This window comes from Triturus cristatus, chromosome 12 (assembly GCF_964204655.1).
Source record: "Triturus cristatus chromosome 12, aTriCri1.1, whole genome shotgun sequence".
Taxonomy (NCBI): Eukaryota; Metazoa; Chordata; class Amphibia; order Caudata; family Salamandridae; genus Triturus; species Triturus cristatus.
The window spans coordinates 280,720,686-280,744,333 of NC_140595.1; the positions used below are offsets into that span (position 1 = coordinate 280,720,686).

Consider the following 23,648-nt stretch of genomic DNA (forward strand, 5'->3'; position numbering starts at 1 on the left):
AATGAAACCAAGCTTTCAGGAATAGGAAATGTGTATCACATGTTATGGCAGCAGGCCAACCAGACTCTCTTACCCGAGCGGTTGCACAAAGCTTTTCAGGAAACTAGCTGTGGGTTTAATATTAAAGAATGGCAGTGCCTTAGAGGGTCAGGGTATAGATCGCTCAAAGCTGCACATAGAAAAAAAAAAAGCAATTTCTATCCACACAAGCTACATAGGATGTTTCCATCTCATCCAGACCAATGTTTTAGATGCAAGGCAACTGATGGGGGTGGTTGGGTTCACATATTTTTTTGAGTGTTCTAAGCTGCATCAGTTTTAGGATGGGGTCTTTTTTGCAATCAGCCAAACCATTCAAACCTTAATTCCCCCAACACCAATATTAGAGCTATTTGGTTCCTCGCAGTAGGTTTACAATCTACGTAAAAATTAGCTTGTTCGCTGATTCTACAATGTTTGAAAATGGATATGATTCCACTGTATCCTATATGGTACAATCAAAGGATCAGAACTCGAGGCTTTGAAGAGGCATATGTTAGCGGGTAGGGACCAGGGACGTAACACAGGCCCCCAGCCCCCATGGTGTAGAGGGAAGCCAATCTCCAGGGGGCCCCCTCGGCACTGCACTCTGGCCAGAGCGCTCCTGATTGAGCCTGGAGGGGGCCCCTCTTCGTACCGTGCAGGGAAGCCACCTCAATTTTCGTTACGCCAGTGGTAGGGGCCCTTCTGAGATTTAATGCAATTTGGGGAACCTTTATGTAGCTGTAATCCGTGTTGTGGTGTAGCTTTAGAGTATAGGTCAGGGGTCTCCAATCGGTCGTTTGCAAACTACTAGTAGCTCGCTGACAACCTGTCTGTAGCTCGTGGACTGATGCCCACTTTTGTATCCTGTAAGTTTGTTTATTTTTAGGCCTTTTGGCCTCTTAAACATTCTTGCCTGCTGTTGCACACACCCACTGCTTCCATTGGCTATCAAGCTTCGCTGGGGAGGCGTTTTTGCAAAGTGGGTGACATCAGTTTGGCATGAGCAGTGTTAGACTGCCCACCGTTAGTGGCTGGTGTGCTTTTAAGTTCATGTTGGCCGCTTCCCATTGGCTGATTTGCAATTTGGGATATGCATTCTTGGATGTGCCTACACTGTCTCTGTCCCCCCCCCCCCCCGTGCAGCGACTCTTTGCCTGCAGCACTTGAAATAAGGAAGGTTTGCTAGTGCTGCGCCTGCGGATTTGAAGCTTTTTCTAGAAATCAAGGTGCATCAGCTGCTTCTGAGGCTGGCTGAGCCCCCACTCCACCAATCCATTCACTGGAAATGATATAGCTTGACACGCTTGCAGCCCCACCGGGTGTTGCTATTCGTTGAATCCAGGTGATTAAAAGTCTAATATGAACATTTATACATTTACAAAAGCCCTTTAGTGTGCATGTTTGTGCTAGTGAGTTTCCATTAGTGTAGTGTACCGTTCTCGTCAGAGTCAATGGATATGATTGGGGGGGGGGGGTCCTTTTTAGCACCCTGGAGCATGACCTTCTGGGGCTTGGGTGCTAGGCAAAATGAATAACCAAAATTGCACTTTGTTAGCTAATAGCTTTTATATTAGCTGGCACTTGCAGGACTGGGAGCATCAGTTCCAGCTCCCACCTCTTAAACAATAGTGTGGCAGCTTCACAATTCTGGTGTGTGATACCATTATACTGTTATCTCAGGAAAGGCTGCTTAAATACTTGTTCTTTTTGCAGCGCTGTCAGCAGGATGACTTGTGGGAGAGTGGTCGCGCATGTTCACGATAGTGTTCTGGAGCTAACTGGAAAAGTGAGCATCCAGGGTTGTCTGGGGTGCTCGCACCCCATCCCTCTCGCAATATTCCATCTCAGAAACACCCACACACTAGCTGCGATGTGTGTTGTTGTATCTAGATTCTCAGTACAGTATTCAAGTCATTAGACCTGCAGGTCTAGTGACATTTTAAAGATTTTTCGAGGCCTGATCATGTGAATCAAAGCAGCGTTTCGCAGGGATTGCATTTTGTTGAATACATAAAGTATATTGCGAGATGTTCCTGGCCACAAACTGGAGCCAGGAGCATCATTTAACATTTCTTTTCATTACATTTTTATGAAATAATGAGAGAAATGTAAAATAGGTTCCTTGCTCTGGTTTGTACTTTGGGGAAACTTGCAAGCTGTACTTTATTTAGCAAAAATCCTTTTAAAACACTGCTTTAATTTGATGAAATAATTGGAGGAATGTAAATTGAAGTGTTCATTTTATGGCACAATAAACATAATTCTTAACACGTTACATTAAATGTATCCCATTTGAAAAAAGGTACCTCACCCCTGTACTTGCTCAATTTTTCTGTTATAAATGTGGCCATTAAATGGGGAAAGCTGAGAGATGAACCAAGCTTAGGTGTATGACCCTTTCCTTGCAAGAGCACAGATGTCAAAATAATGTAAATAGTGACACAGAAGTCACACAAAAATGGTATCTTTTAAAACAAAATCACATTTTTTATTTCTCAAACATGCAGAAGCATTTAATCGGAGCTTCGAGTTATATCACTGCATTGAGAGGCATTTTTAGAAGAGAAGTGATAATTTTTAAACATGAAACAGTAAGGCTCCGCCCGTCCATGATGACAATGCTATATTAATGAACTAAGAGGCAAGTCATGTGTACAATACATGTGACATCGCTTATTACTACATGGAGCAATCTTATAGTCTGTCTGGAGAGATTTTTGTATAGTGCACACGCTGAACTCCAGCATTTCAAGATACCATCATGTGTGATAGTAAAGTAAACAAGCATTGGCATAGTCAGTAGGTCTCGCCTTTGGTATCTTGTAAGTATTTAGGCAGAGCTATTGACTTTGTCAGTGTCTTTAAGCTATGTTGTAGAGCAGCGTGGGTGCTGTGCAACATGTTGAAAAGTTATAATAAAAACGTATTTTAAGCATTTTTGTTACCTTATATATGGCCAATAGGATATTTTTTAAACTTTGAACACATTTTTTGAATCATTGTTTTTGCATGTGTTTAAATAATTCTTCAAAATAAAGTGTTTTCATAATTTCATATTTGAAACTTCTGTTGTGTTGATGCTTGGTAGTGTGTTTATGAGTTTAAGTGGCCCATTTAGTGCATTAGATTGCTAAAAAGTAGTCCATATTTTCAAATTGGGGCAGTTTAGAACTTACAAACATACATAGAACTGTTGAGCCATCGAGATCTTTAAGGCGACAAGATCAGGTTACTCAATAGTTAACTTAGAAGCAGACAAACTACACACCATTTAAAAAACCCAAACAAAAACAAATACATTAAAACAATTGCCTTTCATACCACTACAACGCTGGGATAATGCGCCCCACCCCTACCCTTTGACTGGGAATCTGAGGAATCTCAGAAATGTGAACTTTTGGCTCTTAAACAGCATTTCGGAGGAGAGCAGTACATCTTCACCTTGCACGACTGTCAGGGAGGCTTAGCAGGAAGATTGCAAAAAAACGTTTAAAAGCTTCGGTGACGCAGCCTTTTCTAACAGCGCTAGTCTACAAGCATGAAACACGAATATGGTGGCTGGTGACGCACACGCTATAGAGGGATTTGATTTCCACATGCAATTTAATTTGTGAAAATGAAAGTGGACTGGCGTGACCCAATCACTCACATTGTGTTTTGAAGAAGAATAGTAATACAGCATGACAATTTCCAGTAAAAGCAAACATTTTCACCAAGCCCCCCTCCTGTTGCACACACACACACACACAAAACATAGCAAAGGAATGCTGTTAAGTGTGCCGATTAAAATGTGTGTGCCTTTTAATTCTAACGCACGCATGATGCAAAATGACATTTGCAAAATGTCAATAAGTGAGCTCAGTGGAACCCCAGAACAAATGAATAAATAAATAAATGGACGAGTGGATGAATGTATTACTTACAAGTGAAGCGCGTTTGGCTGGTCTTCTGCAAGATGGAATCGAGTTGAAAAGGCAAGAGGGTGATTCTAAAGTAACAAACTTTAAAAAGTCCCTTCCACCTTAAGGTATATTTACTGTAAAATGAACAAACAACAACAACTCCCGAATTCAGATTGTGCCACGCCTCTTGACTGCATGTGTCCTATTGGGAGTTGGGCCAAGATGGAGGATAGATATCACCACGAAAAAAGAAAACGGAAGGAAGGAAAGTAATCGGTACAAACGGGAAAGGAGTAAAGAAGAGAAGCTGGCGAGGACAAATGGAATGGGGCGGGGGGGCTCTCAGAAAGTAGAATATTGTTAAAAAGAGAAAAACATGAATAATTCGAAGAGCACATTAATAAAGCCGACACAAGAGGAAGAGGGATAGAGATGTGAAATCAGCTCTAAACAAGCACAGACTGCATTGTGTCTTTAGGAAAGGCAATGCATACGACAACCTGTGTGAGGTGTCCCTGGGCACTTGGGCAGGGCGGCGCATGCTGTGCTTTCTGTACAGCGAGATCCACATGGTGCCCATGGGCAGATTTGTGCATCTTGTGGCCTCTGTGGGGTGGTGAGTGCTCTGCCTGCCCGGTGTGCACGGTGATGGAATATGCATTTTTTGCAGCATGGTCAGTATTGTAGCACAATGGATAGTGCGCCGCCTGTACAAAGTACGCCCTAAGTAGAGGGATAGATTGTTTTCACTGTGCAGGATGTTGCAGGCAGTGCATTTTTTGCAGCGCGGTGCACACGCTGTTTAAGCACGCAGCGTCTTCTCTGGTCCTTACGCAGGTGATAGGTGCCTTGCTCCCCATAGTGTTTGTATACTGTTCCTCTTTTGCAGGGTGGCGCACTCTGTATCTGTTGTGCTGGGTTATGCATGTAGTGTTTCCTGTCCGGTGCATGGCAAGGTGTGGTGTTCTGCTGTGTGGTTCATTCCATCTATTGGGGAGAGTTATGCATGCATTGCTTCCCGTCCTGTGCATGGCAAGGAATGGTGCTCTGCTGTGCGGTGTGCAGACGCATCGAAGAAGCGGGCCTTGTGCCAACAGATGCACGCTATGGCCCCTGTGCCGGCTGAGTACCCTCTCTGCTCGACTGTGACTGCTGGGAGCGCGCTCAGTGAATGAATGAAGCGCTCTGCACTCAGTGTGTACAATGCGCGTCACTGGGCAGGCTCAGAAACTGAGTGAGCTTAAAAGCAGCAGTACTAACCTGATATAGGGCGCCGCGAGGAGGAGCAGGAGGAACGGAGCGAGCAGCAAAGCCCAGCAGGCTTCCATCGATCCAAGCCCGGGCACAGATTGCACGGGGCAGAGGAGGTGACAGGGGGTGAGGCGGAGAGGGGCATCACGGGACTTGTAGTGCAGTCCACACCAGGCGGCAGCCAATGGGAGGTGCGCCTTGTCCTCGAGTCCTGGGAGGTGCTGTAAAGGCGCCATCTGAGAGTGGGAGGCAGAAACAGAGAGGGAGAAAGAGGAAGTGAGGAGGACAACCAGGGAGTGAGATAAAACTGCGGGAGTCTGCGCTAGTAATGGAGAAACGAAGACATCCCCAAAGGAAACAAGAGAATGCTAGTGGATCAGTTGATGGCAAAAAAAAAAAAAAGCAAGTACTGTAACTAAACGAGTGGTGCGCTCACAAGACGCAAAAGTGAAAGCTGAAACCTGATCCAGAACACATGGCAGCCTGCGCGCTCCCCGCTGCTAATTAAAACAAGCCAGTGCTCGTGAGAGCGAGCACCAGGCCATATGTTTTGAATTATCACGCCCGTGTCTGGGCACGATAATTCAAAACATATGGCGCCCGTGCGGGTAACCGCAAGCAATAGGCCTCATATGCACAAGCGTGTGGTCAGCTTTTTGAAGCCCCCTTACAATAAGTCTCGAAGGGCAGCACATGCGCGCTGCTCAGGCGAGACCTAAAAAGTTATGGTGTAGTAATAAAATCTTTGTATTGCAGCATTTATATAACATAACATGTATTTGTAAAGCGCACGTTCACCCAGAAGGGTATCTTGGCACTGAATAACAGATAGCACTTATTACCCTTATATGGGGCACTGAAGCACTTAGCAAGCAACACCATGTAGAGTGTGTGGTTGTAATGGTGTTGTCATTATTTTGTGATCCTATGTGGGAAGTGTTTCCATGTCATGCCTGATGACCATTTAGGTGCATTTACCAATTTATGGGACGTAGCAGTGTTGTAGATGACAATGTATGAGAGACAGATGTGCAGGTAATGGGTCTCAGTATGCTGGTAACTATGCACAACTCTGCAGATACCTATTATTTCTTATGATAGTAGTCTATTTAGCTGGTGACTGCAGAGGTCAGGATCTCATAATTTGTTGAATACCCGGAACTAATGTCAGTTTTTCTCGTTTTATGTTATGCATTGCATACACTAAATGGATAGCTCTTTCTCCACGGAGGCTCTTTAGTTAATGAAGCTGGGTATGGGGGTACTCTGGGAACAATGCGCGAGTTGCTCAGCCTTTAGTAGTTTACAATGATTTTCACTGATCAGAAGCAGTTCTCACTACAGAAAAGGTTGGATACCCCTGGTATAGGCGTATGTGTTTGTTAAGCGGAAGGAATTTCCTTGGATGTATTATATTTATGATCATTGTATAACTAAGCACAGGCTTATGTGATCTGGTTGTATTAGATCTAGCTTTATAGACTCCACTACTCCCTGTATTGTTTTTCAAGAATTTATTTTATTTAATACTTGCTCATCCCTTTTCAGATGGAATCTCCCTGGAGTCATCCTTTAGTACTTATGCACTTATGAAGATTTAACCGTTTGTTCCCCTAGTCATAATGTATTATCATTATATAACAGATTATGAGTTGAATGATGAATTGTATTTCATCTATTTATCTTCTATAATAACGATTTAAGCTGGAAAACTGTGTCACATTAAGCACTTTTTTACACTGGTGCACTTATTGAAACTTGCTTCTAATGTTTCACATTGATCCTGACTGGCGAAATGGGTTTTGCACATTAATGATTGGTACCCCTGCTCTTGTTGGTTTTTCAAGGCTAAAATGATTAATATGCTGCAGATAATGTATTTTGTTTGTCTTCTTATCTGTCCTGCTCAATAAAAAATAAAGAAATAGACCGCTGTGGGAAGCTGCAGTACAACACTGGGGAGCTAAGTGACCGACTGCTGCTGAATGTACATGCTTCAGTCTGCAGGTCCGAAAGTTTTAATGTCATGGATGAGAAAGATATTTGAAAACTTGCAGAAAATGTGTCCCCATGTTTGCTTTTGAGAGCACTAAACATCATTTCTGTGACAAAGTCAACCCCATCATTTTGTTCATTTCTGAAAGAAATGCTTTAAGTTTTAGAGCTTTGATTTCATCAAGAAAGCGTCAGGTGTGCCACCGTTATGTAATGAAAACAGACTATTAGAACATTGGAATGTTAAGAGCTCCATTGAAGACAATGGAGTAGCTCCGGACTTATAATAGCTGGCATAAGCCCGGGACTTCAACATTCTAATACTTGTCTTCATGTTTCTCCGTTTTAATTTAGAACATTCTTCCCTTGGTGGATGGAATGTTCTTATAGCCTTTTAGCCCTTTTGCCTTGGGCTATACCAGTTGTTAAACGACCTCTCATTCGTTACAGGCTCTCACCTGAGCCTCAGGTCTATAACTCGGGCTCAGGGTCTTTAACAACCAGTATAGCCTTCGGCAACAGGCTACAAGGGTATATTAGCTCTCTAGAAGTTCATTAGAACACTGTGGGTAGCTACAGTGGAACACTGAGGAATCAACTGACCGGCCGCTACTTTTAGAATGACATGTTTTACTTAGAAGGTCAGACTTTGTTTTCACATGGCTGAGGAAGATAGTGTGAAATAATAGAAAATGTGCTCTCTTTTTAGCTTTTGGAGCACCTCTCATAACCTCTGTGATAAAACATTTTTCTTTCAATCTTGGCTCATCAAATCCCAGCAGAGGCATAGCATTTTTCATACCGTAAAATCCCCTTAGAACACCCCCAATTTCTAAAATTAGTATGGTACCACCAGCAAATGATTTATATTGTAATCTGTTATCACCCTTTATATGTGCTCCTTTTTTGTGACTCTCGAAACCTGGCATTCCCTACAATTCATTGCAGTGGGGACCATGTCCCCGAGTCCTGCAATGGCTGCTGCACCATGCTGTCTATGTTGTGGCCAGTTAATCAAGGGGTGGCCGCTTTGGGACCACCCCACTTGAGGCAGGGTGTCCACACCTTGCTCGTTTTACATTTTTTAAAAATATTCATTTTTAGGATGCTGGCGCAAAGTCTCTGAATCCTGTATTGGCTGCCACAACGTATTGTTCAGGTTGTGACCAGCCAATCAGGACTGACCAGTCCCCTTTAAACTTGACTGTCAGTCTACCCGGATACCAGCAGTCCGGATATCCCCATCTCTTTAACCCATTCATAACCTACCCACACACCTCTATAAATGCAAGTTTCTCAAAAAAGAGCTGAACATATTTGCACCAAATTTCTAGGCGAATTAACGTATATATTCAAAGTCCCCCTACATTTTCTTGGCCCCTGCTTGACGGATCAGTGCAAAAGGTAGCAGGAAGGAGCCGTTGTGGATGATTCATTAAACGGCCCAAAAGTTATTAGTGAAGCAAAAACACTCTTTCCATGGAAACTCTGGCCTAACTGTACCTACACAATGACGACTGCCACTGTGTGTGTGTTATATGTGTGTATGTGTAGATGTATGTTTGTGTACACTATATAACTGTAACTCTTATGTACAACCTGCAAAAAAGTCTATTCACAATGAGCAAATTGTTTTTAAATCCGTTTCACTCTCCCCTAGCAACAGGCTGAAAAGCAGCGTTCAAGGTTTGTATAGCTTTTTGAGAGAGGAGACTGATTAAACATAGGACAACCGTGAACCCCTGTAGAGTGGTTTAGGAATGTCATTAACTGAATGCACTGTGATGATTACTGAATAATTAGTTGCAAGGTATGAAATCAGACCGAGACCAAGCCTCCCATTTGACAGGGGCGTAACACAGGCCCCCGCATCCCCCGCAGTGCGCGGGGCCCCCAAGCCCCAGGGGGCCCCCTCAGCTCTGCACTTCGGCCGGGGACCTCCTGACAGAGTCCGGAGGGGGCCTGTAAGACCTGGGGTCACCGGGCCCTAAAGGCGTAGCGTGACTCGAGCGGTTGGGCACCCGAAGGCTTACGTGTGAAGCAACCATACAGCACACACATCCCCTGAAGCAGAAAGCGCACACAATAATTGACACCACACAGTAGGTTCACTTAAAAATCAATCAAGTTTATCTAGTTCAAATGCAATTCATTAGATTCTCACTGGCAGTATCATTATACATGCAGAGGCATTTCAGTTCAAAGGCAACTCATTAAACTTTAACCTGACCCCACCTGACTACCAGAAAACATCAGGTTCTAGGGATACAATGCTGTGCACAACAACTTATAGCACCTAAAAATCAGGTTGCATAAACAGGGCACTGCAATTTAGCACTTTGAAAGCACAGTGAACCAGGCTCTAAGAATATAGTGCCGCACACAGCAGGTCAATAGCGCTTAGCAATCAGGTTGTCTGAACAGGGCACCTGGCGCTACACAGGGCGATTCCTTCGCACTAGGAACCAGGCACCTGGAATATCGTGCCGCCCACAGCAGTTGACAAGCGCTCCCAAATATGGCATTTAACCCAGCCCTGCAGTTTACAGGAATAGTGCTTAGGAATCAGCACCCTGCACGTAGTGCGCCTGGCAGACTCTTGGCGAGTTAAACATGGCAGTTCCACCGGGCTCTCTCACTCTCTCGATAGGCAGAGTTCAGGCACAAGCGGGGGGCCGGGGCCCAGTTCTGGCATGCTCTGCGGGAAGCGGGGGCCTTGTGGGGAGTCTCTCCGGGGGAGGGGCGTGCTCCGGGCCTCAGGGGGGCCTCCCGCCCTCCTCCCCGGAGTTTACCTGAGTCTCTGGCCTTCCCTCGGCCCTGGCGACAGGTTCTCTGGTGGAAGGGGATCCCCTCCTCCTCTGTGCTTCGCGCTGCGGCGCTCTCCCCGGCGAAGGACCTCCTGATGACGTCTAGGCTGCCCGGCGATATCCGGGCCGAGGGCCTTGTTCGCGGGCTTCTCCCGCCTAGTGGAGCGGAGCGGGGGACACAGCGCGGGGCTCCCGGTCTGGTCAGACGTGACCGGGGAGCTCCGCTGGCGTCACGGGCACTTCGGGGGATTCCGGCCTTGCTTCCGGGGTCGCGCCCGCAGCCGCCAATGGCAGTGCGGTCTGCGGGGGCGCGGCCCAGTCCACCAATGGGGTTACGGCGGGGGCGGCGCTTGGCAGTCCGCCCCTGTCAGGTGATGCTAGTGCGGGGCTTCAGGCCTACGCGGCCTTCGCTGCTTCTCGGCTGCCTTCTCTGCCCTCGGACCACGACACCTCGGCTGCGACGGCAGCGGCGGGGCCCCGGGCTTCTCCGCGGGCCCCGGTGACGACAGGGGGGCAGTTTCCCGGCCCCGGGCCGCAGCGTTGAGTGCGCCTCGAATCCCCACAGCAGGGGGGGGCTGAAATTAAGGGGCGACTTCGGCGACCAGCGCCTGGCACAGGACTGACTAGGGGGATCCCAGGCAAGGTCGGGGAGCGCAGGGGTCACAGCGCTAGTACCTGGTTGATCCCCCAGCAGTCCAGCAGTAGTTCTCAGCTTGGGAGTTGCAGCAGTCAGTTTCAGCAATTTACTTCAGTCTTATGTTTCGCAGTCTTGGTGGCGCAGTTGGTTCTCGCGCCCTTAAAAGTTCTGTTCCTTGGGGGGGGGGGGGGGTGAGTTGGTGACTAGTTCCCTCCTAGTCAGGCTTGGCAGGTCATTCCGGGGTCTCCCTATCGCTGGGCCAGATCAGTGGGTAGTACAGGATCCCTCACTCACTTAAAGGGCAGTGCCTAAACCCTGTCACCTTCAGAGGCATAAGTCCCTGTCTAGGCCCTACCGCCTAAAACTCCTGCGTGGGTTCCCCAGGTCTGCTTTACCCCAACTAACTAGAAAAAGTTCCCTCCCTCTGTTAAGTAGCCCTAGGTCAGGTGACCACCTCCTAAGGCGGCAAAAGTAAAACCCCACCCTTCTTCTAGAAGGTTCCAGCACATTCCAGGAGCTTCCCCACTCTAGGTATAGGACAAAAAAGGCGGGCTGGTGTCGCAACATTGTTGTGGGGTCCCAGCCAGCTCCTGGCAGCTAGGGTGCTACTAGAAAGGCCACTCCGCAGTAGCAGGGGCCTGTGGCAGCCATCTTAGGGGAAGGGAGCACCTGCACCTTAACACTGATTGGCAATGAAAAGGCGCCCGGAGACCCAAGTCCAACACAAAAATGAGGGTGAAAAAAAATGAGGCACGATGAAAAATACAGGGGGAGACCACCCTAGGGCTGACAGGTCTAACAGGGCCCCTCCGCGTACCTTGCAGGGGGGGGGCCCTCCATTATCGTTACGCCACTGCCATTTGAAGAAATCTATATTTCATAGGAATTATGAAATATAACAAAATAACATTGCATTACTGAACTACGGATTTTGAGACCACTGCTGTGTATACAATAGAAGCACCCGAGCATAAGCTATACAACTATATATATTTGTTTTTTTACATCTATCTTAAGCCTTAGACTAGGACACACAGCCCTTATTGGAACTCATAATCATTCATTCATGGTCCTGCATACTTGACTTCCATGTCAACTGAGAAACGTACTGTATTTTCTTAAAGACCTCTCTACCTGGCAGTCTGCTGGCGAAACTGAACACATTACTTTCTTCAACTGGATTGGACTAAAAAATGCCGTTTTGCGTTCATGAGGTTGAGTGTCCAACTCTGTCGCGATGCCATGCATAAAATATTCTATTTTTACTAAATAAGGGGTTGTGATTCTTGGCGCGCAGAATATGATGCAACTTCAGAGTGTTCTGAAATTAACTTTTTGGGTTCTTCCAAACATAATTCGTCCTCCAAACGTCTTAAGAAATTCGTCATTTGTGTATTTACTGTTGAAATTGTCAGTGAAGTGGGATGTGTGTGTGGCTTAGTGAATGCAAATCAGAGATTCAAACAGAGGTTAAAATTGGAAGCTTACGTTAAATTGTGATTTTGATCAGAGACACAAAGGCGGATGTTAGTCAAATGATGTCTGATACATAATTTATTATAAATGTAACTGTAGAACCTCAGAACACACAGTGATGAGATAAGTAAACACCGTATACATGAGACGAGGAACATGCAGCTTCTTTCCTAGACTGAGGCAGGCAGGAAGAACAGGCACCTGAAGAAATCACACAAGCACGAATCTCGAAATGGAAAACTATGTCCTCAAATATACGACTCCGCTGTGGACCAAGGCATTTACGTTGAAGCAGCTGAAAAAGAAAGTAGTGAAACCAGTGTTAGGGTGTCTGCATAAGGGAGGAATCAAATTAGCTTTGTTAAAATAACAATTCCCTGCACCTAGCAACTAATATGGCTTTTTATTGAGGCATTAAGCCTGACTTTTAGCAAGTTAAAAGGCTTGTTTTAATATACACAATTTCCTCTTTCCCATGGCTTCTGAGTGTCCAGTAACTCTCCATTCACTGTGGGAATGTTTTGAGGTCTGTAAGCCAAGCCAAGAATGTGCCTCAAACCTGCTAGTAAACATTCCAGCATAGCCAAGCACACACACACACCAATTGTTGATAGGAACTCCTGAGATCAGTTGTTCTGTCTTCGTCAGGACACCTGCATATAGCAACACAGAGTATTGGGTTGTTCTGAATCGACAGCCATAAAGGTGAGTTGGAAAGGGTTAATTACCTTCAAACCTAGAGAAGTTAGAAGGTGGGCATGGGCTGGAAGAACTATCTAGAGATGGAATGCTAGACGCTCTTCAGTAAATGACTAAGCACAGGGTCATAGTCCTGGCTTATGGAGGACAACTTCTCAAACTCTGCTGCCACGCTCTTCCTAGAAGCCAGACCAACTATCTAAGGAAACGTGTTGGACTCCAGCTTCTCCTTACATCTTTTTCTTTCACTTTGGGCACACGAGTACTTTTTTTGTATGGGAGGGGCTGCATGAAAGGTCTGTGTAGGCATTGTGTTAAGGGGGATGAGATGGGTTCCTGCTTGTCAAAGGCTACTTCTGCCATACTCTCTCTTTTACACTGTCCATGATTTTTATTTTTCTGCTCACGGTTTCTGCGTATTGCCAATGCTACCCTCTCAGACGTCTACCTCATTCTCACTACTGTTTGCTACTGCCCTTTCCTGATCTTCCTTACTTCTCCTGCCTGGGCCAATGAAGAACCAAACACTGAAGGCGAACCAGATACCTAAAATCCAATCTCGTCTTTTCGGGTGATGGTGTTTTTTTAAACTCCACTCGGTTTACATGGCCCTCTTCTATCTCCCACTGTTTGTTTTCCATTTCTCTCCCTCCACCTTTTCCATCTCTAGTGTCCTTACCCCTTCAGCTTTTTGTGACAACCATAGTTAAGCAATATAGAAATGACCAACATAACACCCACACAAGAAAGTATACCTGAATTATGTAGTGTCTGAAGACTGATGAATTAAAAAAACTAAAGCCTTCTAGCCAAATGACAAACCTTCGTTGGGTTTGTGGCTGAAAGAAATAGCAGACCTTTCAATCTTATTGTTGTGATAATATTTATTCATATGAAAGAGGGCAGTGGGAAAGTTCACATAGTTGAAAAATGGTGCAGTCCCCATCCAAAATTCTAGTGTAGCCACTGTCGCCAGGCTGATGAACAGCGCCCAGCAGCCCCTGGCTCCTAGGCATCTGTAATGGAGTTTCCAAACAAAGCTGAAATGTCTCATTCTTGAGCTGCCTCTCAGGAATTCTAGATAATGTTGTAGTACCAAGGACTGAGGATTCCTGAATAGATCCATGAATATGGTTGGATGGAGAGGAACGCTGGAGAGGTTGACCCAGTGCCACTTCCAGAACAGCGGGTTATTAAACTATGATCACCATATTGTAGATACCATCGTTACCAGGCTATTAAAGGGTCTCACCTTTATCAGACGAATGGGGATTGTCGCCAACGAGGAAGAAAGGACTTGTCTCTTAGCCCACCTTCAGAAAATAGCTGCCTGGGCTGTACTTGTTTGAGGTTAAAAGTTTGCCTTGTGACATCAAAGGGTTTTGTGAGGTCATTACTTGTCATTATTGCTGAGTTGAGAGGCATTAAACATATTCTGTATTACATTAACCCACATTTCTTCAATAAAATCTCAATTGATCAATATAAATCAGAGTTGCAAGATCAAGATGAAGTGGAATACTTCCAGAAGCACATAATAGATTATCGATTAAATTAACCTTTTATCAATATTTAAGATGTTGGGTGTTCTTGCATGGACACTGTTCTTGTGTGTTTTATGACTCTTCTTTACGGTCTGGGCAATAACATTTGCATAATATAATTTTAATTTTTTTATGTAAAGTTACACTTTACTGGTGAATATTTACTATCTGTTCTGTCCTTTGGTACTGTGCACTCTATAAATAATAAACAGTAAAGAACAATAATTTATTGTATCCAAACCAGAGCCTTTCATCTAATGAATGAATAGATTGTGAGCAAATGTAATAACCTGAGAATCAGTTAAAAAAAACATCAAATTATCCATTGAATGGGTTCGGGAGATTTTTCCCAAGAAATACCAACCTGATGAAGATTGAAGCAACATTACTTGTTGGTGCTGTCTTTTTTATATTTTTACTACAATTTTTTTTTCCATGTATAAAGATAAAGACTGAGCATGTGTGTAGTCTTCTAACTATCTCTGCTCTGGCTCCTTTGGAGATTAGTGGCTTCGTTGTGTTCGGAAGGAGGAGAGGCATGCCAGTTGGAAGATGGTCAGGGAGAGGAGTGGAGCAGGTTTGCATGAAGGGAGCAACTGCAATAAAGAACTGGAGTCAGCTACTTCTAGCTTACCCAAAGATACACTTCAATTTCACACACAATTGACATTCATAGTTGTGACCGTGAAAGAAATCTCTTCTATCATTATGCAGATCTTTCTCTCAATGAGGTCAGTTAGGGCTGCACCGAGGTAATAGATGCAGCCTCCGGCCTGCCATTTGGTAATCTTATCACAACCCTTGCTAAACCTGGATGTGCTGGACATCTAGGATGGGGAAGGGATCAGATGGGTTATGAAGGCAACAGCAGGATGTGGGAGGGTATGGCTAAGCCAGCGAAGATGGTGTGCGCAATCCCCTAACTCTCCGGTGGCATGCCTGGCAATTGGTATTCATCTGTGTGAGAATTTGGCCTGGTATATGCTGTTCACTAATTAAAGTGGGCACCTTGCACCACTCCAAACGACCCTTATAATGTATGAGGTCAAAATAACCTTTAGAAAGCTATCCTAGTGGTAGCTGTGGAGAGCAGTCTTCAGGCTTCATCTTGAAGGAATGTAAAGCAGCTTGTTTTACCAGAATATCACCTTCTATATTGACTAAATGAAAGGAGAACCACACAGTAGTTATATCAAAATATGTATTTATTAATATAGCACTCTCTACTATCCTCTACACGAGGATCGAACACAAAGCACACAATACGAGATCAATAGAACAGTTGTAAGTAGCACAATACACAGTGGGCTCCAAGGGGAGACCAAACCATATACTTAAATAGTGGTATAACAATCACGGCTTGGATCAAGACACAGTCTAGAACATGTAGAATCGTTGGGACCCCAAGGAACCACCCAAGGTGAGTAGACGGGGACTCCACTAAGGACGGGTGCAGTGTGGGAACACGACTCCAGGCTCTGTACAATTCTATTGGAAAGTCGCGGTTGCAGTTTTAGAGTTTAAGGACCCTTCTAGGAGGACTTCGAGCAAACCCTTTGCAACTTAAGAGGTTGGAGGGCCACCCCACCTGTGGATACCGTAGTACCCGAGTTACCTATCCCAGAGGAGCCGGGTGCATAGGTCTGGAGTGGTGTCGGAAACTGCCGTCGTTCTCAATGGAGGGCTGTGAAGTACTGCTGCCGTGAAGGTGAAGAGGGTCCGGAGGAATCCAAGCCTGGATTCTGGAAGGAAGGAACCTGAAAGCAGAGGGGACAGAGTCTGGGTCACGTCAGGGTGACCAGGGGTTTGGGAGACGAACGCCCACCGATTTCGGGTGCTTCAGGTGCGAAGAAGCAATGCTTGACTCTGCAGCAACGAGGACCAGGAGACGTCGAGGACGACCAGGAGCCGGGGGTGAGCTGTCCCATGGAGGATGTCGAGTGCGGAGGGGTCGGTGTCCGGCGGGAACACCAACAAGCCTTGGCAAAAGCAACCACGAAGGAAGGTCAAGCAGGTTACGGTGTAGACCAGCAAGGTCCAGGGGAATCACTAAGCAATGGGGAGTCAGGGCACGTCTGAAGCAACCAGGAAAGCCCAACAGAAATCAGGATGACCCTTAGAGGGACCCACAGGCCAAAGGACCAGGAGTCCCAAAGGGACTTCGAACACGATTACAAAGTACCAGCCCACGGAGCACTCGGTGCGAGGAGGCCAGAGTTCTTTGGTGCAAATACTGCTCTGGGTCAGGACTACACGGAGTCCAATGCACAAGCTTGGGAATCGCCAAAAAGTATATGCACTTGCAAATGGACACGGTGCACAGGGGGTTCGGGTTATACAGTCTCCACGAGGGATACTGGCCTCAAACTTGCTAAGATGGCAGATCGACCTCAGGGACCTTTGGAAACCCTCCGGCCAGTTACATCATGGTGCCTGCAGTTGCAGGGGACAGACTCCTTCACTCCAAGGGAGATTCTTCAGTTGTCCTTAGTGCACCACAGGTCCTGCACGGAGCCTGTATGGAGCAAGGGCACAGACAAAGCTTTGGACGGAGAGGGAGACAAAGTCGGGCCTAGTCGAAGTCCAGAGTGTCCAGACGGTCGAAGGTCAGTGGTTTCTTCTTGTAGAATCTTGTCCACGTAAAATACAAAGTCTTACAGCCAGGTAAGCCCTTTTGTACCCATGGGAGAGGGTTGGACAGATTCGGGGGACCCTCCTTGGGGAGGGGCAGGACAGAGGGGTGGTTACACCCATGTCCTTTGTCAAGTTTTGCGCCAGAGCAGGAGCCAATAGCTCCCAGAACTGGTTTGAGCTGGACTATGCAGAGGGACACCAAATGTGCCCCAAGTGCAGACTTTCAGGCACTCTGAGTGCACCCACCCAGTCACAATACACTAAATCTTGTCTGGGAGGTGGTCACACCTACCTGTGACAGGATGCCTATTGTGCTATTTTCCTCTGCTCGAGCTTGGCTCAGCAACAGGAGGGCAGAAAAGTGTCTCTGGTCAGCAGTAGCCATTTTGTGCTGTCAGGGTTGAGAAGGCTGTCACCGGATAGACCAGTGACCCCACAAAACTTGCTTCTGAAGGGTGGAATCATACCTCCCACACCGGTTACCAATGAGGAGGTATGATTCCAAGGTGTTTGATACCAAACACAATATGTTTCTATGCAGACGTTTTTGAGATAGCATTTACCGTGAGGTTATAATGCACCTCTACCTATATGTCCGGCTGAGTCACAGACAACCCGGGAGAATGGTCTACGAAGGCTGCAGAGTGGCTCTGCTCATGCAGGGGCACCCTGCCTTCAGGCTTGGTAAGGCCTGCTAAAGGGGTGACTGATAGGTTCTAAGTGTAGTGACCTGTAGATATAGTGAACCTATATCTAACGTAAGTGGTGCAAGCACCATCTTACACAAGATGCAGTAGCAAACCTGTAGTTCCATTTTGCATGGCCTTTCATGAGTGGCATAATGCATGCTTCAGCCCATGGGAGGCCTCTGGGGTGCCTATGCCCTGGGTACATGGGTACCAAATACTAGGGACTGATAAGGGTACTCTAGTATCCACTCTGGAGTGTACCAAAGTAAATGCATGACAATTTAAGGGAGAAAGCAGATTGACTGGGGTACTGATTAGCAGAATCACAGTCAGACTAGTCAAAAACAGTGCAACATCAAGCAAAAAAGTGGGGGTAACCATAAGAAGCAGATCCTACTTTCCTACAATCTGCACCTGAAACGTAATTTTGGGGAGGGGTGCCCCGCACAGAAAAAGGTGGGCCGCTTTCAGCCGCTCATGTTCTGAGGTGGTGACATTCCTATTGGGCTGCTCGCCAACTAAATCTGCATGGCCCGCATGACAGCTGGGAACAAGATGGTGGCTACACCTCCAGCATACCCAGTCCGATTGAGTGATACAGAGAAGGCCCTGACCCTGATCTCTCCACACAACAGCATGACATTACCAGAGGTGACATATGATCCCTGGGGACCCTGGTCGGTCATCACCGTAAGAATCTCTCTTCCTGGGCCTGGTGAGTGTGCTCCAGCCATCCGTCGAGCTGCCGCAGTCACAAATGGCCCTCTGTGGTGCCCAGATAACAGAGAGGCTGCTGAGAGTCGAGACTGCCGGCGGAGGCCGACCCCTTCACAGGCGGCAACGTCCCGGGGGACGCAACGCATGGCACTGGCAGACCCTATTAAGGTGCATCAAGACATGCGGGCCTGTGAAGGACTGCTGGGGCGGCGGTTGTCAGCCGCGACCAGAAGGTGCGGCCCAGGAGAGAGGCTGGTACACTATAAGCCGGCCCATCCCATTCCTGGCTGGACCGAATGTCGTCAACTCCATGCCTTTCACTGGGGCTCAGCTCGCCTGCGGTGCACAGGAGACAACCGTGCCGAAATCAGTGCCGACATCAAGGCGCATAGTTTCATGTTATAAAAGACTGCCTGCAGCGGTGAGGAGGGGTGTTGGAGGCCCGCCCGGCAGTGCTTCTGCGCAATAGTTGGGACCCTAGATCCCTGAAGACGATCTTTGGCATAGCAGGTAGGAGGGGATCCCACCAGACTGGGGACATAGAAGTCTGGAGAACACCCCCCCCCCCGCTTAGCCCTGCACCAACATTGTGGTCCAAATGTGGCGAGAAGGGCCATGTAGTGAGCCACCACGAAAAGACTCGCAAAGGCACACACAAGCTCATGCCCAATCCTCTTGTTACTGACATACCTACACTACCACGCTGAGCCCCTAGCACCTGCATCCCGGAAGGGCTGACCCTGCCCATAAAGGCGCTGCCGTTACCTGGGAATCTGCCTATACCACACCACCCTGGGCCTCTACAAGGGAAATCTTTGCAGAGCCCTCACTGGCATCCAATATCAAATACACTTCTGGTGATCTCTCCCCCTGGTACCTATTGGTAAAGTCGCCTTAGCGAAAAAGGTTTTTCACCACACCTTCTTTGCTACTTCACAACCTCCCTGTCATACCACCCCATTCCTTCTTCAGGGAACTGGACAACTCTGTACGCTCATATGAGGATACGGGCGCTGACGTGTTCCTTTGACTAAACTGCAGCTACCAATAGACCGGGGAGATTTAGGGACCCTTTCCTTTGAGGCATACTTCCTTACTCCACAGCTACAGTGGCTATCTCACTGGGCAGCCGGGCACTATCTGGATAAAACTCTCATAGACCCTAGGGACATTGCCATTCCTGCGCTCCAATGCCTGCTCCTTCCAGGGGCACATCCTGCCTCCACCTGGCTCCTCTAAGTGTCATTGCCGAGAATATGCATGGCCAGAATACAGTGCCTCTCACGAGTGACCATGCTCTACACTGCGAACCTGCCTCTGATGGGCCACCCAGAAGTCGGGAACATTTAACCCAGACAATGCGAGCCTGGACAGACTGTTTGCTCCTCACAGTTTTCTCCATACTGTGGGGGACCTATTCACTGAGGGACAACTCCTTCCCTTTGATCAACTGGCCGACGAGAGCCACATTCAATCGGGCCAGTTTCCCCTTCACAGCCAAGTCTCACGCACATGCCGTACCCTCTGGTATCTTTTGGTGAGGGAACCAGAGACTCACCCAGTGCTTCAGACCATATTAGCTATGGGGCTGGGCAGTCACCTGATAACATGGTTGTACAAAGCCATCCGAAAGATCACAGCCACCGCCACCCCCCTCACTACACTGAGGGGAAAATTAGAGGACACATTTGGAAGAGTACTTCATAAGAAAGAGTGGGAGAAGGCGCTTGAGTTCCCAAAGAAGGTCTCCCACGACTTGTCCTTCAAGCACATGCAATTCTTTCTGCAGCACAGGGCTTATTTAGCCCTGCTTCAGCTACATCGATAATTCCAGAAACACAATTGACGTATCCCCGGTGTCACACTCTAGACGCTACACTAAAGCACATGCTGTGGACATGCCAGGCACTGCAGCTCTACTGTGGTGCCATTCACGAAACACTACGGGAGGTCACAGGGCTGCCGGGTAGAGTCACATGAGAGACCTGCTCTATGGGCATATTCTAACGCAGGAAACAGAATAAAGTACAGATCTGGTTCACTGCGCCCGCCCTGCTCTTCGCCAGACTCGCGATCACAATGCACTGGCATTCACCAACACTCAGTCACAGAGCGACGCAGACACCTGGAAAAGATACATACTTGTACCCTTACATACTGTGCCTTCCCTGTGTAAATTGTCGTTCTTCATGTATTCACCCCTGTTTTGCAAAACCAATGGATTGTCCTATATGATTGCTTTATATTCTGCAAAAGCCCAAAAAAAAGTATTCACCAAAAAAAGGAAGGCAGCAGCAGAAACAGAAAGCAACAAACATTTAAGTGACTATTTTCTGGGGGTATCCTATTGAAGCCCTAACACATATTTATCATAAATATTACCATCATCAATTACAGATTAAGTTCCATAATTACTACATGCAGAACCTTATCCATCACATTGATTCCTTGTAGTAAAAGTAAAATGCTGATTTTCTTTTTTTTACATCACTAAACATACAATATGAAACAGTTTTGTAATCAGGCAAATGAGAACATAGAAAACACATATACATTCAAAACGTACATTTGACTAACATATACTCAAACTCCTGATTTGTATTAAGACTGTGTTGGTTTTGTAGTCATGGAATTAACTTAAAACATTTATAAATAGTAGATGAGTCCCTCATTCAATGAAGTCCATTATTAGGGCATGTCACCCTAGCCTACGTTTGATGCTATCTCCTCTATTTTGTTAGGAACATAGAACCTACGTGTCCAAAAGGCATCCCGCTGCTCCTCATACATGCCTATGCGCTTTGATCCTCTCCATCTGGAGCATGAATTCAACAAGATATTTTCGGTGCCCAAATGATTGCTTTTAAAGACTGGACGATCTATAAAGTGAGGGGACTTTATGAATAGTCTATACATCAAGTGTAGAAAACGGTGGGTAAAAAAACTGTTAATTTCTGCATTTTTTTTTTTGCAGTAAAGAGCGAAAAGAAGGACTGGTTCAGAGATGTGCGTTAATTTTTACACTGAGCTCCCGTCACCCTAGTGATCTTAGCTATTCTCGGGTTAATTTATGATTTGTCTGGGTTTCCTGAAAAACAGAATGGGTGAGGGCGTGAAAAAAACTGAAAACAAAGTTCAATTGCTTAGTCTGGCCAACAAACACACTTCTTAAATGGATCCGGGTTTGGGTACCTCACCATAAACAGACAAAAACTTATTTCAACATTATAGCTTTCATCAATGTGCACAAAACATGTTTTTCATCAAGAACGTTAATACCAGATTGAAACCCTATTGGTGCATGATGAAGGGTTTTCGAGGGAACAGGTGGTGTAGACCTTTTAGGCACCGAGTCACAACAGGTGACTCAAACAAGGAGGGCTGATCTGACAAACACAAGAACGCCAATATGGCCTGAATATACCCTTTAACTGTGCCCAAAGCAAAGCCTTGCCGGATTAATGAGAAAACAAAGAACAAAATCTCAGACAGAGATACAGAAGAGGATCAGCCTTTTTGGTACTACACCAAGCCACAAATTTGTCCTAACGGCAGGTGTATACGGTCTTGTTTGAGGGACAGCTGGCTGCCAGAATGACATCACTTCAGCAGGGAGCTCAAACTGTCAATTGCCGCTGCACAATTGGCATGCATAAAAGCGCAGCGTGTGTAGGTTTGTATGAAAGACCCTGTCCTGTTGTGATCCTCCCGAGAGGGCACCCTGATGGGAGGACCGATACTCATGCTCAGGAGTTTGGACAACATACTTTCCGTGACCAGTCTGGGTCCCCAAGAAAAACCAGGTCCCGGTCATTCCTGATCTTCTAAGAACTCTGGGCATGAGCGGTTTTGGCAGAGAGGAGTATAAAAGGCCTGAGCTCCACTCTATCCAAAAGGTGTGTCCGAGCGAGAGTCATCTTGGAAACTCCAGCGTGCAGAAGTGCTGACACTGCATGTTCTCGATGGTAGCGAATAGATCTGACCATGGTTCTCCCCAATCTTGAAAGAGACCATGTACCACCTTGGGATGGAGCTGCTATTCTTGATCCGCTAAGCATAAACAGCTGAGTTTGTCCTCTCTATCTGTTGCAGGGACTCTGTTTGGTAACAGACCTATGCCTTGGGTCACAGAACCTCAGTATGCAGGGACTGAGTCATTTTACCACATCAGTACCTATGAGCCCAAATAATGACTAGCTCATAGTGTCTTACCTGCCCTCCTAAACTTTCCATAGTAACAGGTATGTTAGCACCCCAGAACATAACACTCTAGTCCCCTCAGGGAACCATGGTAATAGATCATCACCTTTCGTAATCTCGATCATCCATGTCCTTAATAAACTAAATGAGACACAAGGAATGTTTACAATATTTATTGAAACTACTGTGCTCTATCATGTAGCAACTGTGCTGCAATTAGGAAACTTATACAACTGAATATAGTAAAATAGCATTACCAATAAGCTGTGTACAATGTCAAACTTTGTCATGACGAATGATATATCTGCCTAAGCCTAGACTATGTGAGCACAATGATACGTCAGTGTTCTCTGGGATTAGTACCTGGCCCCATACCTTGCATTTGCCGTTTTCTGGTCTGCATCTTAGATTGCGCAAAGCTGGCGCGCTCATCCCAGACCTTTCCTCTGCTAGAAATCCTCCTCTTTGTTTTCTAAATGGCATTTCTCAGCTTCTCTGATAAGAAATGCCATGCTAGAAAACAACAGCTGGGTCTCTCTGTTATGTCTATCTTGTAGAATTTGTTAGTGACCGACCACAAAGAAAAAATGGGCACAATGTTGTTCGACCTAGTATGAAATGTCCAGGCTGAGTCCCACAAAGAAGTGCTGAATAACAAAACCATGTGCAGCTTATGTCTAAACTAATATTGTGGCACAAAAACAATTGTGCTGTGTGTAAATTGTGCAAAGCAAAGCGACCTACAGTGTGTGCAGTTGGGCTAACAAAGGGGAAAACTATAGTGGGCCCTAAAGGAAACTCACAACATAGCGTTCAGAGAGCCTGCCAGATGTTGAACAGCCAGGGAAATGCTTTGGCATTCCAGCCATGTCCAGAGGTGTACCCTTCCCCTGCTTGTTGCAATCCCACAGGACAGTGGTGTTGTCCGTAAACACCTGAACTAGCCTTCGCTTGATGGAAGGAAGAAATGCTAGTCAGATTTCTCTCAGCTCCAACAGGTTTATGTGGAACTGAGACTCTGCCAGAGACCAGAGTCCTCTCATCTCCACCTCTGCCAGATGACTGTCCAAGCC

At 46.3% G+C, this 23,648-nt stretch overlaps 1 protein-coding gene across 1 annotated transcript in view; it reads left to right on the forward strand.

The window, feature by feature from the left end:
- B4GALT3 (beta-1,4-galactosyltransferase 3) overlaps nt 1–23,648 on the forward strand; it is a 311,808-nt gene that overhangs the window by 138,743 nt on the left and 149,417 nt on the right. The gene's annotated exons all lie outside the window — the stretch shown is intronic.